We start from the raw sequence: 13,698 nt of genomic DNA on the forward strand, positions 1-13,698 counted from the left end.
TGTTAAAAGGAGTGAGAGAATCCCCCGGGGTAACTGGGACTGGGTCTCAGAGAGGGGCTGGACCCCTCGGAGGAAGGGAGCAGAGGAATTTCCTAGCCCAATCCACTAGCAAATGGGACAAAAGGGGCTCCTAAAAACCTGCTGGGTTGAGGGATTAATATTCCAAGAGCATTCAGGGTAAAGCAAAATTCTGCCGGATTGAGAATATGCTCAAGAGCATTTGGGATTGGACAACACAGGTGGATTGAGAAATAAAAAAAGTGTTGGGGAAGATGAAACAGGAAAGCCTTATAAATATGATTGTCTGGCAAAAGATTTTGACAATATAGAAACTATAAGCAAGATTGAAATCAAAGCAAGCTTTGAGATACCTCAGTTAGTGAACAACTGGAAAACGATGGTATGGCTGGCTGAAGGTAATCCCCTTTTGATGGAACAATTCCCACTGCTTGCAGACAGATCCAAGGGTCAGAGCAGATCCTGCCAGCTTGGCAGAAGGGGTCCAAAGAGGAGTTTTTAGCATTTAAAATGTAACACAGTGTGGTAATGTAATGATTCTTATAGGCTGTATGTAAATGCTATAGGACGTGCATCTTGTACTAGATTGGCTAGTGAGAATCAGAATATTCAACACAGAAGATTTATTGAATTGTAATGGGAACCTCACTCTCTTACACTTTTACCCTCTTACTCTCTCACCCTCTCATCCTCTCTACCCCTCTCTTCTCTTGGGCCTGCTCCGAGCTGTGCCTGGCAGCTCCAAGCAGGGCCCTGCACCCGGGCCCTTTGCAATAAACCGCAAGTTCCAGGGCCTGGCTGCAGAGATCTCTCGTCTCCGTCCGTCCCGACCGTCCTACCCCCCGACGCTCCTACACCCAAGAGCATCTGGGGTTGGCCAACACAGCTGGGTTGAGGAAAATCCAATAGCACCAGGACTGGCCAGAAATACCTAAAATTGTAATAGGCGATGTGAATGTAAAAGGTACCTTATTGTTGTCTTGTTTGTGTGTGAGAGTGAGTCACACACAAAATCAGCCTCAGCTTCCCGGGCAGGTGGGAAGGGGGGGCTGTGGAAAGAGGTGTGTGTGACCCACAAATAAGCCATTGTCCCTTGGGTGGGTGGGGGCTGTGGCAGAGCATGTGTGTGACTGCAAACGGGCCATTGTCCCCCCGGGCCTGTGAGGGGGCCGTAGCTGAAGAGTGTGAGTGACACAAATCAGCCTCACAGGTGAACGGGCACCGGAGGCAGCAGAGTCAGGGCCCTCCCAGGAGGCCGGGAGATACTGAGACCCAGAGGCCAACGCCAAGGGGAGGGGGCCACAGGGAGCCGCGATTCTCTGTCAACAGGGATCCACTTTGTGTCCTGAGCGTGTGAAAGAATGTGTGGAAGTGAATGAGAAATAGAAGCGAGGGAATGTAGACAAATGAAAGTATATGTAATGTAGATTGTGCATTTTAAGCTTTACTATATCTCCTTGGAGAGAGGTGGATTGCACTGAAAGTAGTGTGAGAAAAAGGTTTTTTATTTTTAAGTGTGTAGTTGAAAGAAAAGTGGTATTTAGGTTGTTAGTGAAAGTGAAAAACAGAGGCAGATGAATAATAGATAAGATCTTGAAAAATGAGACAGAAAACCAGTAAGTTGGATTACAGGGAAAAAAAAAGAAAAAAAAAGAGGGAATACAAGCATACTAGCAGAGATACCCCAAAAGGGTAGGCCTTTGGCAGTTATGTTAAGTAACAGAGATACAACTCCTTGCAAAAGGAGAAAGTACAGGGTATGTAGTAGTTGATGGGAACAACATGCAAACTATGGAAAAAGGGAAACTAACCTTAAACTAGTAAGCTCAAACTCATGAATTATATACTTTAAAAAGAGCACTAGAATATTTAACACAAAATAAAGGAACCATATATACTGATTGAAGGTATGCCTTTAGCGTAGTACATACCTTTAAAAATTTGGAAAGGAAAAAGATTACTTAATTCAAGAGGAAAAGGTTTAGTACATGAGGAACTTATTTCAGAGGTTTTAGAGGCATTAAAATTACCTAAAAGAGATAGCTATAGTACATATTGAGGAACCCCAAAAGGGAAAGACCCCAGAAATAAGAGGAAATAATTTGGCAGATGACGAAGCCAAGGATACAGCAGAAAGTGGAGCTGAGTGAGTTATGTTAATATTAACTCCAAACGAGGAAAAACTGGAAATTCCAAAGTTTAGGGAAGCCGAGAAAAAAGAATTAAACAAGACAGGAAGTGAACAAGATAAACCAGGGAAATGGAAACTTCTTGATGGAAGACAATTACTTAGTAAAATGTGCTTACTAGGAAAATATTAGAAGACATGCATCAGAAAACCCACTGGGGTACTCAAGCTTTGTGTGATCATTTTCTAAGGAACTATGGGTGCACTGGGATTTTTGGAGTAGCAAAGCAAGAAACTGAAAGATGCTTAATTTGCCAAAGGATAAATAAAAAGGTGATGAGAAAAACAACATTAGGAGGTTGTGAGTTAGCTCGTCGACCATTTCAAAGTATCTAAGCAGAAGTTTAGATTTGTTAGGCTCTGGATTTATTTGTAAAAAAACCCATTTAATCTAGAAGAGAATATGCCATAGGTTAGACAGTAGATTTTAGGAGAATAAAAATCTTTAAAGTATCAGAAAGCCCCTAGACAAAACAAGAAAAGAAAAAGAGGAAATGAAAGGGAGGGGAACAAGAGGAAAAGTCAGAAAGAGAGTGGGATCCTCTGCAGCTCTTGCCCCCTCCGTTCGCGGCCGTGGCGCCTGTCCCGGGTCCCGGCTCGCTGCCCGCCTCAGCTCCGCCTGCCCCGGTTTCCATCCCAGGTGCGGGCTCACTGCCCAGGGCAGCTCCACCTGCCCCGGCGCTGGCGGTGAATTTGTGTGCCCTGCTCCCACTGCCCGGCCCGCGGCCGCTCTGCCGGCCATGCTGGGGAAGATGGGGGTTGCTCTGTCCTGCCGCGTGGGCCGAGGTCACCGCGCCGACCGCACCGAGGCCGGGTCCCAGCCATCCCATCCCCGGCTGCCCTGCCCGTGCCAGCTGCGCTGGGCACCGCCGCTGCTGCTGCCGGGGTCTCCCACCTGCCTTTTCTCTGCCGGGAGCTGCCGGATCAGCCGCCATAAGCCATGTGGGGGCTGCCCACGCCCCGGCTCGGTCTCCACGGGAAGATCCCCCTCTGCCGATTCCGGCAGCAGACCCTGCCCACACTCCCACCGAGCCTCGGCGGGATATCCTCCGTGCTCCAGCGTGGCTGCTCTGGGGGCTGCAGGGGGATCTCTGCATCCCCATGGATCTGCAGGGGGATCTCTGCAGCCCCATGGATCTCTGCATCTGGCACCGCCGTTTTTGGAGGCACCAGGAATAGGCTGAGCTCTGCCTGAAGCCCTTCTCACATTCCCCACACCCTTCCCGGCACAGGGAGGGTTTTACCTCCTCACCGCTCCCCAGGCTGGGTTGGCAGCCCCTCCTCATGTGGGATCTCTGGGGCTTTTCCTCCCCATTGGATTCCTGCGCCGTGGAGCTGTTCCAAATTGCCTCTTCCACGAGGTTCTGTGGCAGGGATTTGTTCTCCCTGGTCTCTGTCCGTAGCTCAGTGCGTGAGTGAGGAAGGACAAGGAGAGGAAGAGACAGGGAGAAGGGAAAAGGAAAAGGCAGGAGGAGAGGAAGGAACAAGAAGGAACAAGGGAGGAAGGAGATGGGAAAGGAACATAGATGGATGTAGGACAGAATGAGGAGAAGAAGGAGGGTGGACAAGGAGAAGATGGGATTTGCCTCCATGCCAGAGGGAAGGGGAAGGAGATCCCCCCAGTCCATCCCTGGCAGGATGGCGTTGGCAGTGAGGCTGTCCTGCAGCAATGCTGGGCTGGGAGATGGAGCAGCAGGGAGGGGAAAGGGGCAGTGATTCCTCCTCCCCTGCCTGGCTGTCCCAGTCTGGAGCGTCCTGGCGCTGCCGAGGCCCTTGGAGTGTCCGGCACTCAGGAGCCCGGAGCTCACGGCTGCTTTATAAAGCTGACAAAGTCGGCAGGATGGGTCTGGATATGATCTCAGCAAACTGGGTTTATTGGTACAGGAGCAGGGGACAGAGCTGAACAGGGTCCAGGCACAAAGACAGGGTGCAAGCTGAGGGCACAGGGGGTTTTTATATGGGGTAGTGAGGGTGGAGCTGAGGGTCAGGGTCCAATGGATATGGGGGAAAATGTGCAAAGGAGGGGTTAAGGGTCGGGACAGCTAATAGGGAAACAGGGGCAGAGGAATGCAGTAAACTGGGCCAATGGAGGGACAGAGAGCTAGGGACTAATCAAAGATGGGTAATAGGGGTGAACTAGGGTAATTAGGCCAACAGGCCAATGGGGTAACATAACTTTCCAAAAATCAGCATGTGCCGGCAAAGATCTATAGGAGAAGCAAGCTTGTCACCATAACCTTGAAATCTATTCTTCTTATTAGGGACCAGTCCTACACGGGTGGGAGATTGAGACTCCCATGGGCCTCCACACCAGTGCATCTTCCTTTTCCTCGCAGCCTCCTTCTCCTCCATCCAGACAAAGTTTAGGATTGACAAATCCTGGCTTTGGGGGAAGAACAAGGGGTGAGCACCTTGGGTTTTGTGAGAAATGAGCCTCACTCTTTAGAATTTTTGAAAGTTTAATAAGGAATAATAAGGGACAAATCAGTAACAGTGCTGGGTGTTGGCAATGGCCAGAGGCACACCGGTTAACCACAGCAACTCTTCTTGTCTAGTTTCTCCATTGTATTGTTCAAATACATATTCATAATGATTGTACATATTCAAACATTTCCTGGAACTCATTTACATGTTCCAGGAATTCTTTAGGTTGGTTTGACCCCCAACTTGCCTTTTTAGAGCACGTGCAGGAATCGTGGATTGCTGTTTTGAGGGTTGTGCGTCACTGCCTCACAAGGGCCCCTGTTCTGTGGTTTCAGCAGGTGACAGTTATTGACAGTGGAAGGGTCAGTGGCAGGGTCCTCATCACATCCCTTCCTTAGATGTTATCTGACCATGCAGATGGTTTTAGCTACTTCCACAAGTACTTTAAATGAACATTAGCTCTTTCACAAATATCTCTGAGTTGTTATTGTCAGTTAGTTACAAAAATAAAAGCATTAGTTCTTATTTCACAACTACGGCTACTTCTGTAAAAGTTAACATTCTAATGCACAACACATGGCATCCACTTTAATATTTTGCAAAAGCCAAAACTATAATGTATGTTTTTCACACTGTCCACTAACTAAAATATCATCCATAAATGATGTTCTGAGGATATGAGCTACACAGGGGCCAGGGCATTGGCCACAAAGAGCTGACAAATTATACTATAGCAAAAGCAGTGAAAAGTGATTACAAACTGTACTATATCAAACTCATTGTGATTAAGAATATTTTGCAGAAGTCCATACCTAATAGCAAAAGCCAGCACTACCTAGTTATTTATAACAAACCCAGGGCAGGTTTTTCCCTTGCATGGAGCACCTGGGCCTTCCCCGGGCCCCTTCTGCCCTCCTGCAGAGCCGGTGGCATTTTCCAGCACACACAGTTTGTAACCAAGAGCCGGGTGCAGCCGAGAAGGCTCCAAGCGCCTCCTTCCAGGCTGACTCTGCAGGTGCCGAGGCTGCTCTGGGCTCTGCCAGGGCTCTGCTGGGGCTCAGCTCTGGGCCAGGCTGGGCCCGCTCTCCCCTCACATTGCTCCGGGCAGCTGAGTCACAGCGGGAGAGGGAAGGGACACGTCAGGGGAGTTGAGGTTTAAGAGCGTTTTTATTCATAAAACTTTCATAACAAACAGGCTGCTCTAACTACCATAACTAACTAGCAATGCTAACTACCCTAACTAACTACCAGTGCTAACTACCATGACTAACTAGTTGTCCTAACTACTGTAACAAGAAGCTGTCCTCAAGTGCTTCATCTGCTCTGCTGCTCCCTCAGGTTCTTTGCTGCAGTGATCAGAGGGGTCAGGCTGGAGAGAGGCTTGGCTGATGATAAAAATGGGTGCTGCCCAAAGGATAAAAAATAAAGAAATGAACTGTTACTTTCCAGAGTCAAGTTCCTCACAGGCTCTGTTGCAACAGGACAAAGGGAAATGGTTTGAAAATCGAGGGAAGCAGGCTCAGATTAGATCTAAGAAAGAATTTTTTAACCAGGAGAGTGGGGAAACACTGACGGGGGTGCCCAGAGATGTGGGAGGTGCCTCCTGCCTGGAAACATCCAAGCTCAGGTCAGGCAGGGCTCTGAGGCCCCTGAGCTGCTTGAAGATGTCCCTGCTCGCTGTGGGGCACCAGGTCCAGATGAGCTCGAAAGGAGCCTGCCAGGCCACAGCGGGCAAGGATTCTGCTCGCTCTGCGTGTGGAACGCAGCGAGACTGGAGACTATCGGAGGGGGCCCCACATGAAAACCCCTCCCTGGCGCTGCTGCTTCCCCTGCAGCCCTTGGCTCTCACCTGCAGCAGCTCCTGGGCAGCCCAGCGCCGCTCCTCGTCCGGCTCCAGGCTGCACTCGAGGAAGTCCCGCAGCAGAGCCGACAGGCGCCGGGGCTCCTGCAGCTGCGGGGTCCCGTTCTGCCGGATCAGAGCGCGAGCCTGCAGGGAAAGCAAACTCAGCGCTCTGCCAGCTTCCTTCACACCCACACGGGCTCACATCCACCCCGGGGCCTCAGCCCCAGCTCCAGGGCCACTTTCCTCCCTGCCAGAGATGCTGCTCAGAGCTCATTTTGCTATGCCAACCAAAAAACCCAAACCCTGGGGCTGCCACAGCCACTGCAACATCCAAATGATCTCGCCTTGAGAGCCAGTTTCATTGGCCGGCTTTGTTAGTAGGAACCTCCATCAGAAATAGCCCATTTTGCTTCTCCAAATATGGACACCAGCTTTACAGGCCATTTTCCAGAGTCACTGTGGTCTGCCTGTGTTATTTCAGAGGATTCTTCCATCAAGCGCATCTCTGCAGTGCCACTGACACTCAAGTAAATGCATTCCTGATGCCCCATCCCAGAAACTGCCAGGCAAGAAACAGGAGGTTTGTGATGCTGAAAGCTCAGGCTTGGTGACACAGAAAAAGTAGCTTGGACTAGGAAAGAAATATGTTAGACTATGGGGATGTTAAACCATCATCTTCAGGTTTTAGACAAGTTTCCCAGTGAGAAGAATCAGGGGAGACCATCTTGCAAAATGTCTTTTAGAAACTCCTGCAGAAATCTTGTTGGGTTTGGGGCTGGGATTTGGGGATGGTGTGGGGTTTTCTTGCAAGATAACATTAGAGCTGATGCACTTGCTTCATATTTCCAGGTCATCCTCTCAGCCAGAAGAGCTGCAACAACGAAAAGCCCAAAGCAAATTGTTGCTGGAGACTGCAGAACATTCGTCTGTGTGGAGGCACAAGTCCTCTGGGAATTCCCTTCCCATGTGCAGAAACCTCCAGCTGCTGCTCCCAGTGCAGGGTCCCCCTGTGCTCGCAGCCTCTGCAGCCACTGGAGAATTTGCCTCTTACCATGGCCGCCGTTTCCCTGAAGTAAGGAGGTTCTCCTTCCACCATCTCGATGGTCACAATGCCGAAGGACCAGATGTCCACCTTGGGGCCATAAGGAGATCTGGTCACAACTTCTGGGGCCATCCAGTGAGCAGTGCCCACCATGGAGCTGCGCTGGTCCTGCTCAGGGCTGAGCTGAGCGCAGAGGCCAAAATCAGCTGAGGACAGAAAGAAACCCTGTCAAAGGCAGCTGCAATGAGGAAACCAAGCACAAAGATTCCCCACGCTCAGTCTGAGAGTGTAGTAGTGAAGTCAGCTGGAAAAGCCCTCAGGGCTGTAGCCAAGGAAAGATGGAACTGGGCCCTTCAAGAAACCCTCAGCTTTCCTGCAGTGGCTTTTACTGATTCCCTCGGAGCTTTAGATTCCCACTGCTGCCCCTCTGGAAGGGCCATGGCCAGAGCAAAGGCACTGCTGGCCCCCTGCTCCTCTCCTGAGCTCTCTGCAGGGGCAGCCGCTCTCAGCTGGCAGCAGGGGCCGGGCAGTGCCCCCAGCAGCCCTTGTGGGCCTCTGGCCCTCCCTGGGAAGCAGCCCCAGCCCCGCAGCCCGGGAGCGCCGTGCCTGGCCAGGAACACCCACCCAGCCTGACAGAGCCGTCCATGCCCAGGAGGATGTTGGAGCTCTTCAGATCCCTGTGGATCACCCGGTTGGAATGGAGGAAATCCAGGCCCTGCAGACACTGAGAGAGAACAAGAAACACGAGGGCAAAAACCAATGGCTGGAATATATCACACCAGAAAGGACAGCTCAGAATTCTGCCAGCAGCAGCTTTGCTGTGACAGGCCAGGAGTGCAGTGCACACAAGCTCCAGGCAAACGGTTCAAGGCAAAGCTGAGAACAGCAAATCAAATCCAAACCAGAAAGAGAGTACCACAACAGCAGGAGAGAGAACAAGAACAGAGTAGAAGTGCAGTGATGCTGGCAGGCCGTTCACTGCAGAGGCTCTTTCTTCTCCAGCTCATAAAAACAACTCAGAAACAAAGCCCTGAGCATGGAGCCACTCCTGTTCTCACACCCTGTTTGGAAGGACCATCGTGTCCCAGCCATGGGAGTGACAAGAAGGATCCCTCACCTCCCGACTGACAGCTGCCATCTCTCCTTCAGCCATGCGCGTCTGTCTGACAACGTCCCGCAAAGTTCCTCCATCCATGTATTCCATCACCAGCCAGAGATCTCCATCCACAAGGAAGCTGGAAGAGGAAAGCAATGGCATGGAGATGAAAGTGCAGAGCTCAATTCCCCCATGGAAAAGCCTGGAGGGGAGTTTTGTTTCCAGGTCACTTGTCAGTGAGGACAGAATCAGATGGAGAGACATTCCTGCCAGGCTGCACAGCCCTTGGAATCTGCACAGTCTAAAGGGGAAGGAGACACCTGTGAGAAAGGAGAGGCCTTAGATGGCAAGCAGGTGAAAAATGCAGTTTAGCAACAGCCCAGATCAATGTGGAACCACAACCCTTGGCCCCAGCTGGTTCAGCTTCTGAACTCATCAGTTCCACCATTCCCTCCAGAACAAGGCAACACAACTGCAAGGGTTATCCAGGGGAGGAGGCCGTGCAGCACTTGGGACAAAAGCAGTCAGAAAACCTTTCAGAAAGTCCCTTCAGAAACAGGCAAGGCCAGTGAAAAATGGGCAAATGATGCATTTCTGGAAACAAGGACCCGATCTTCCTGGCATCTGTAGCAATGGAAAAGGGCTGGGAAGAAGAAGCCAAGGGAAATAATTTCTGCTGTGGTTTATCAGCACTTGCTGGGAGACACAGCAAACGGGGTCAACGTGAAGGAAAAACCAAAGCAAAGCAACAAAAGCACGTGGAGGGCGTGAACTGCCAGGCTGTTGTTTTGGGAAGATGTGGCTGGGTCAGGCATTTTCAAAACAGGCTACAGACTCTGGATGCCAGGAAAGGTTAACGCAGGGCCCGGGCTCGGGATCAGAGCTGAAGCACTCACCTGTCCAAAGAGTTGACAATGTTGGGGTTCTTCTTGTCCTTCAGGAGCAGGATCTCATTCACAGCTCGTTCCCTGTTCTGCCCTCTGAGACTCATTTTCTTGATGGCCACCTGAAGGGACATTGCAGCCTTGAACTGGAGGAGTCTGTGGCAGGAGGCCACAGCAAACACGGAGCGAGTCTTTGTGGAGCGACGGAGCCGGGCTGTGCCAAACTGCCTTGGGATGGGACACCAGAGCTCAGCAAGGGCCATTCCCACAGCCCATTGCTCTGCCAGCTGGGGGCTGCTTACAGGACACATGGCCAGAGACATTTGGCCTTGCAAGCTCTGCAGAAATGGTCCCTCAGCTGTCAGCCTCAAAGCTCTAACAACATTCTCTGCACCTACAGTCTTCTCAAATGGCCTCAACACTCTTATTATTATTATTCAAACCCATTTTGCAAGCAGGAGGTAATTCTGGTTCTCTGAAAACAAAGCAAAACAGCCAGGAACCCCTTAGCAATTCTATGGGATTTGGTCATGATTTCAGATGCAACTGCTCTGTTTGGGATTGCAGAACTAAGCAGACACGCACACCCATTGCTCAGGTGATCCCTGTCACAGGCTGTCACTGACACCAGACCCAAACACAACTTCAGGGTTTAGGAGAGAGCTTTGCTCTGGATATCCATCTCCTCATTTCTCTCCCTCTCTCTCTGTGAACAGCTGAAGTAGGACTAAAACCCCAAATTGAGCCCAAGCAGGATCTCTCCCTAATTAGGCCTTGAGGTATCCTTTGAAAATGAAAGGCAGGATGGACATAATAGTGTTATAGTTTAGCTAAGAATAGCTAAATAATGTTCCTGTCTGAGGTTAGGATGAAGATAAATTGGGCCTCAGTCTCCAGCAGCTGATGCATTCACACTTTTAGATATGAAGGCCAAGCCAGCGTGTCCTGCTCTGACAGACACCGCTGCCCTCCTTGCATTCCTTTGGTGCTTCAGAAGGACCAAGTCTGTCCCAGCTGTGCTCTGCAGGCTGACACTGCTCTGCCTTCAGAGGAGCAGCCTGGGCAGGAAAGCTCTGCTGGCCCCCAAAGCTGCAGCCACAGCTCCCAGCAGAGGGGAAAGCCCTGGAGAGCTGCCAGACGTGCTGGGCGTGTTGGCACTGACCTCTCCTCCAGTGGCCCTGTCGAGTCCTTTATAAACGGTTCCAAAAGCCCTGGAGACAAAACAGCAGAGAAGAAAGAAGCAGCGCTTTAGGCCCTGGCAGGGAAAGCCAGCCCAGACAGGAGATCTCTGCTGCCTGCAGCGTTCACAAACCCCTGGGTGCATCGACCCTTCCAACAACAGCACAGCAGCCACCAGCCCTCTACCATGCAAGGTGTGCAGGAGAAAACTGAGACCCAACATGAAGGAATTGGGCTGGAGCGAATCCCAATATCCACCCTGAATTGCTTTAGTTCAAAACCTGAGGTGAGAGATGGCTGTCTAAAGAACTGGAAAAGAATGCATTTCATCCTTTTCCATTTCCTGCCTAAGACCTGCAGGTTCCACAAGGGCCCTGCCATCAGGCAGGTGATGCTTTTTCCCCCAGAGTGCATCAGCTCTGTGCCTGTTACTGAATGGATGGGGTCTGCTACCTGTGCTAGAATAGAGCACTTATTAGTTCATCTCTGGTTTCTGTTTCTAAACCATTAGGTTGATAATCCTGACCAGTGGATATTTTTTGAAGGAAAATATTTGAAAGAAATCTTCTTGAGAACTGTTTTCTGACAGTCACCAGATGGTGAGTTGCTCTTTTAGGCAATCCAGTTCCAGGGACAGAAGATCTTTCAGGTCCTGCTCCTTGCTGCAGGCAGGACACTGCCAGCCTCAGGGGCCTTTGACGGCGCCTTCTGACCACAGTTATCAATTCTGATCAGGACTGAGAGACAGCAGGATGGTAGCCCAGTGTCTGAAGGTGCTTGGAGCTCTCCTGACTTCTCACTCGATCCTGCACCAGCACAACACCCGGCCCTGCTTGTGCAACAGTAGCTGTCGTGCACTTACCCTTGGCCAATCTGCTCCACTTCCAGGTATTTCTCGGCAGGCTCCTCCTCGCTCACGGTGTTCCCTGAAAGAAACCACGTGGAAGACGCTCCCTCCCAGAGTGAGACCCTGCCTTGCAGCAGAGCCAGAAGCAGCCCCACTCCCTGGGGCCGTGAGCCCCTTGGTGTCAGCTGGGGAAGGACAATAAATGGCTCGGTGACATTCAGCTGCAGAGCAATACTGGGTGCAGCTGATGCCCAGACACACACACAGCACCTGCTCGGGCACCCAGGAACAGAGCAGACGTACTCAGCTGCATCAGGCACCACTCCCCTCTCCCCTCTGGCTGCCCGGCTGTGCTGCTGTCAGAATGTTCAGCCCAGGATCCCACAGCGGAGGGAGGTTCATTGTCCTCTTCCCAAGCAGAGGGAGCTTCTCCATCCTCTTCCCAAAATGCTGCAGCTTCTCCATCCTCTTCCCAAAATGCTGGAGGTTCGCCATCCTCTTTCCAAGCCAGGGGATGTTTGCTGTCCACTTCCCATGCTGGGAGATGTTCACTCTCCTCTTCCCAAGCCACAGGATGTCCTCCATCCTCATCCCACACTGGGAGATATCCATTGTCCTCATCCCACTCCGTGGGAGCTTGGCCACTCTGGTCCCACACCAGGGGACATCCACCGTCCTCGTCCCAGGCCGGGAGATGTCCCCTGTCCTTATCCCACCCCGCGGGAGCCTCGCCATTGCATTCCCACCCCGCGGGATGTTCGCCCTCGTCTCCCAGAGCAGCGGGAAGTTCACTGTCATCTCCCGGCGCTGAGGGAAGTTCACCATCGTCCCCCAGAGCAGCGGTAAGCTCACTGCTGTCTTCCTCCTCTTGGGCCTCCTCTTCGGAAGCAGAGGGAGCCCCAGGAGGTTCTGGTGCTGCTTCTGTGCCCTGTGGACAGACGGCAGCGTGAGGGACAGGAAGTTCTATCTCAGTTATCACCTTATTTATCCTCAGCTGCACATCCAGCTGCACTACGCAGAAATTTGGTTTGGAGCTGTTCCAACTAACAATGGGCTACAGTCAACATTGCCACTTATTGTTGGGAATTCCATATTCCACCATGGCTAAAGCCAGCAAGCAATCCTCTGCCTGCAAAACCAGACCTGCAGCTCTTCAAAAACTCTTCAGCAGAAAAGGAGAAAACTGCCAGGGATCCCTTTGCTGCTGCTGCTGCTGCAAAGACACTGACAGGACCTTTCCTTCAGCCTCCCAGGCTGGCCCTCGACTGCCACATGCCAAGCTCACAACTTGCTGCACAATTCCAAACACCAAAGGTTCCTTTCCCACTCACCGAAGGAGGAGCTGCTCGGAATGCAGACATGAGGTGCCCTGCAATGGGAGAGGGAACATGAACCAGATGCTGTTAGGAGAAAAACTGCCAGTGCTGGGAAATGCCACGGAGCAAGGCAACCCCAAGAGAGCATTTTGCTTTCACTGCATCCCTCCAGGAGCCACAGTCCCTTCCCACAGCAAGCAAGAGAACAAGCACAAAACACTGGGCTGGGTCAGTTCTTGGCTGGAGCAGCAAAGGGAGAGAGTTCCAGGCTCTGCTGGCACAGACTCCCTGCTTGAGGGAACAGAACCCCCCAGGGCTCATTGCAGATGCTGTGCACGCCCCGCTGGCTGCAGACACCCCCTTTTTCAGCTGCAGCTGCTGGCAGGAGCTCTCCCAAAGCAATGGTGTTTTCATGGCCATTTGGTTCCAAAGTCAACTCAGCTCCAGAGGAAGAACAGAAAGCACACAGCAAGCCCAAAGGCACAGATGCTGCACCGAGGGAAAACCTCGATTTACGTGCGAAGTGGGTTAAAAAATACCCCGAATAAGCCACAGAGTACAGAGTGCAAACTGCAGCAGCCACGTGCTGGATCATTTTGGCTGAGCTGCACACGCCTGCAGCCTGTAGCCCTGCAAGCACAGAAGGACAGGGCTGGGCTGGCTGCTGAGAATGCCTCGGGCAGGAAGATCCTCCGGCAGCGAGCCCACAGCCACTCTGGGCACTGAGGCCTCTGTGTCCCACAGCAACGGGAACACCACGGGGACGTGGCGCTGTTCCTGTGACATCCCAGCAGCAGCTCACGCAGAAACCGCCTGGAAGGTTCTCCTGTGTCACAAAGGAGCACAAAGAACCCTCCCAGG

General features: G+C 51.7%; 1 protein-coding gene and 1 pseudogene across 1 annotated transcript in view; one reads left to right on the plus strand and one right to left on the minus strand.

Annotated features, from left to right (window-relative positions):
- Positions 1-13,698, minus strand: part of LOC139585528 (uncharacterized) — a 69,575-nt pseudogene that overhangs the window by 54,003 nt on the left and 1,874 nt on the right.
- LOC139585527 (uncharacterized) overlaps positions 1-13,698 on the plus strand; it is a 69,246-nt gene that overhangs the window by 52,685 nt on the left and 2,863 nt on the right. The window lies entirely within an intron of this gene.

Source organism: Agelaius tricolor, unplaced genomic scaffold (assembly GCF_023055355.1).
Source record: "Agelaius tricolor isolate 1412-34295 unplaced genomic scaffold, bAgeTri1.0.p SCAF_84, whole genome shotgun sequence".
Lineage (NCBI taxonomy): Eukaryota > Metazoa > Chordata > Aves > Passeriformes > Icteridae > Agelaius > Agelaius tricolor.